Source organism: Pristiophorus japonicus, chromosome 9, assembly GCF_044704955.1.
Source record: "Pristiophorus japonicus isolate sPriJap1 chromosome 9, sPriJap1.hap1, whole genome shotgun sequence".
Taxonomy (NCBI): domain Eukaryota; kingdom Metazoa; phylum Chordata; class Chondrichthyes; family Pristiophoridae; genus Pristiophorus; species Pristiophorus japonicus.
Window position 1 is genome coordinate 192008647 of NC_091985.1, and position 4057 is coordinate 192012703.

General features: G+C 51.9%; 1 pseudogene; it reads left to right on the top strand.

The window, feature by feature from the left end:
• The first annotated feature begins 1653 nt into the window (after positions 1–1653).
• Positions 1654–1833, top strand: LOC139274234 (U2 spliceosomal RNA; annotated as a pseudogene).
• The last annotated feature ends 2224 nt before the right edge of the window (positions 1834–4057 follow it).

A 4057-nucleotide genomic window follows, 5' to 3' on the forward strand; every position in this document is an offset into this window, starting at 1 on the left:
ATTTCAATAAGATCACCTCTCATTCTTCCAAACTCCAATGAGTAGAGGCCCAACCTGCTCAACCTTTCTTCATAAGTCAACCCCCTCATCTCCGGAATCAACCGAGTGAACCTTCTCTGAACTGCCTCCAATGCAAGTATATCCCTCCTTAAATACGGAGACCAAAACTGTACGCAGTACTCCAGGTGTGGCCTCACCAATACCCTGTACAGGTGTAGCAGGACTTCTCTGCTTTTATACTCCATCCCCCTTTACAATAAAGGCCAACATTGCATTTGCCTTCCTGATCACTTGCTGTACCTACATACTAACAGTGGGTAACACTGTCTCCCCTCTGAGCCAGAAAGTTGTGGGTTTGAGTCCCATCACTACTCTGATCTCAGGAGAATAATCCCAGTTTCTCGAAGTCTCCTCACGAAACTGAATTCCCTCAGCCCTGGTACCATTCTGGTAAATCTCTGCACCCTCTCCAAGGCCTTTGTGTTCTTCCTAAAGTGTGGAGCCCAGAATTGGACACAATACACCAGCTGGGGCCGGAGCAGTGATTTATAAAGGGTTTAGCAATAACTTCCATGCTTTTGTACTGCACGCCTCTGTTTATAAAGCTGAGGACCCTGTAAGCGGTTTTGATCCGAGCCCAATCACTAGATGGACGGTTCAAATCGCCTTACGAAAATTCTGTACCCGGGGATTATTATTCAGAGTGTAAATGGAATAAGTCACGGACAGGAATGCTCTGGTGAAAAATCGTACATTTATTTATTTGGTCCAAGATACACCGGCTGAAAACGTGCACTGCTAAACGAAATCACTGTCTCTGTGGAGAATAAAACCCAGGTTACAAACCACACACATACAGGACAGAAATGAGACCCAGTGCCATGCAGTAATTCCCGGGTGGACACGAACTCCACCCCCTCCCAACAAATTTCCCAGTCAAAGATCCCTCCCCAGAATCGCCCTGAAAAGCTTCACTGGTGAGAAAACCCTGAGCCCTTTGCACCCCACACAGCTCAGCCTGGGATCTCTGGTTACCGGCTCGGGACACTGGCGACCATGCTCACCACCCCAACACACACACACAGTTGGTTTCCTCGCTCAGCTCAGCTGTGGGAAGTCGCTGCCTGCTGGTTCTCAGTCTCGGTCCCTTCGTCTGTGAAACTGCGGCTTGCTCCTGGTACATTGATCTTGGTGGAGCGAGAGCGAGGCAGAGAGAGAGAGAGAGATTCTTTTCCCCCCAAAATATATGCTTTATTCATATAAAATTTTCACAAAACACTGGAAAATAACTCAGTTCCTTGCGCTCAGCAATTCCATACAATTGGTTTGGATGCTGACAGCAGTTCCATACGATGCACTAGCGTGCATTTCATTTCAAGGTGCAGTTTAGTACAATCCGTAAATCACGTTACATGTAGCACTGTGCAAATGTAACATGGAGCAGATGAGAACAGGTTTCCATTCCATTCCAGGATACTTTTCAATACCCAGCACCAATCACGTTACATGTAGCACTATGCAGATAAAAGCAGTACACGGACCGGGGATACATTTACATTTCTGTACAAGTTACGAAACAGTGCAGAGACTTTCATTGGACATGGCACAACACAGGTGTGTTTCAGGACATGGTGGTCTGTGTATACACGCAGATTAGCAAGTACAGGCCGAGGCTAAGATCAAGTGTAGTATCTGTTCTTATCAGTTTAATATCCCCTGTGGGGGACATGATATTGAATTGATTTTTGGACAGGGAGCTGGATCAGGGGCTTGCCCCGTCCACTCCCTGCACCGACCTGGTATTGCAATATTTCCAGGAACAGTGCAACTTCGCCTCTCGGCCTTTTGGCCTAAGATCAAACACATTGGCGCAAAGTGATCTTTGGCGTTAGAGTTGACCTGGAAAGAAATTGGATTTAAAAAAAAAAAAGTACAGGTCGAGGGGAGGGGGGTCTGATTCCATCCCCTGGGTTTGCCGTGGCGGAAGGGCCTGAAACCCTGGCCCTTCCCCACCGTGCCTTTGCGGTGACTGCACCGACCTTTATTGCGTCCCTCAGCACGTACTCCTGGACCGTGGATTGCACCGGTCTCCAAGTTCCAGGCTCCAAGCTAAAAGTAAAGTGAAAAGAGCCTGTCTTTATGGGAGTCTTGCTACTCCACCCCCCCCCCCCCCCCGCTATCTTTCCCGCCACTCTTTAAAATCCTTTTGTTTCTAAGCACGGGTACTTAGTCAGTGCTGGGCCATCCAACCCATGAGTATTGGGCTGTGGCCCTGAGTCTGGGCAACTCTCTCAGTCTTTGTGTTGGGAAAGATCTGGCTCCTCCTTGGCTGGCCAGGCTAGTGCGTTCTTTGTCCGACTTTCCTTCTGAGCCGGATGTGCTTTTGCAGATTCGAGTGGCTTTGTCAATGCCCCCTTCCTGGCCGACAGCTCTTTCGTCAATATTCATGGCCCCCTTCCTTCAGCTGGGACTGGTGGGCCGACAGTTCTTTTTATCACAGCGAACTGCCAATGTGGTCCCTGGAGTTTGAACAAAACCAGTTTTCTCACGTCTCTGCACAGGTCGACCCCAGCACAGGGAAAATACCCTCAGAAAAAATACAAAAAACAAAGAAATATTCTCCACCGAGTCCATTCTCCAAACAGAGACTTTGCGATCTCTTCAGATCCGTTTTTTTAATCATCTTGTCCCGTCACCTTCAATAACGATCAGCAGTGTTGGAAACGACACCAAGTGTTGTGTCCCACGACACAATTGGAAGATCAGGTCAACGTTTATCCTTCAACCAGCATCAGTAAAACAGATGGTCTGCTCACTTATGATATTGTTGTTTGTGGGAGCTTGTTGCGCGCATATTGGCTGCCGACACATTTCCTACATTACAGCAGTGTCTGCGTTTCAAAACTACTTCATTGGCTGTGAAGGGCTTTGCTGCATCGTCAGGTCGAGAAAGTCATAAATGTAGAATCCTCCAACCCGTCCTCTCTCCCTCCATTCCTTCCATCCCTCCCTCCTTCCCTCTGTCCCCTCCTTCCTCCCTTTCTCCCTACCTCCGTCCCCTCCATCCCCTCCTTCCTTCCATTCTCCCTCCCTCCGTCCACTCTCCCTCCATTCCTTCCTTCCCTCCGTCCCTCCCTCTGTCCTGTCTCCCTCCATTCCTTCCTCCCTTTCTCCCTCCTTCCCTCCCTCCGTCCCCTCCGTCCTCCCTTTCTCCCTCCCTCCCTCCTCCGTCCTCTCTCCCTCCATTCCTTCCTTTCTCCCTCCTCCGTCCTCTCTCCCTCCATTCCTTCCTTTCTCCCTCCCTACCTCCCTCCCTCCCTCCTTCCCTCCGTCCCCTCCCCCCTCCCTCCTTCCCTACAGAGTAAGACAACAACAACAACTTGTATTTATACAGCGCCTTTAACATAGTAAAACATCCCACAGCGTTTCACGGCGATGTTTTAAGACAAAGCGGATAAATTTGACACCAAGCCACACAGGAAGAAATTACGTCAGGTGACCAAAAGCTGGGTCAAAGAGGGAGCTTTTCAGGAATGTCCCTTCTCTCTCTCCCTTCTCTCTCTCCCTCCACCCCCCCCCCACTCTCCCTCACTCCCTTCTCTCTCCCCCCTCACTGTCCCTCCCCCGCCCCTCCCCCCCACTCTCCCTCTCTCTCTACCTCCCTCCCCCCACTCTCCCTCCCTCCCCCCCTCCCTCCCTTCACTCCCCCCCCACTCTCCCTTCCCTCCCCCCCCACTCTCCCTCCCTATTCTCCCTCCCTCCCCCCCACTCTCCCTTCCCTCCCCCCCACTCTCCCTCCCTCCTCCCCTCCCTCCCTTCACTCCCCCCCCCACTCTCCCTTCCCTCCCCCCCCACTCTCCCTCCCCACTCTCCCTCCCTTCCCTCCCTCCCCCCCACTCTCCCTTCCCTACCCCCCCACTCTCCCTCCCCACTCTCCCTCCCCCCCACTCTCCCTTCCCTCCCCCCCACTCTCCCTCCCCACTCTCCCCCCCACTCTCCCTTCCCTCCCCCCCACTCTCCCTTCCCTCCCCCTCCCCACTATCCCTCCCCCCCCACT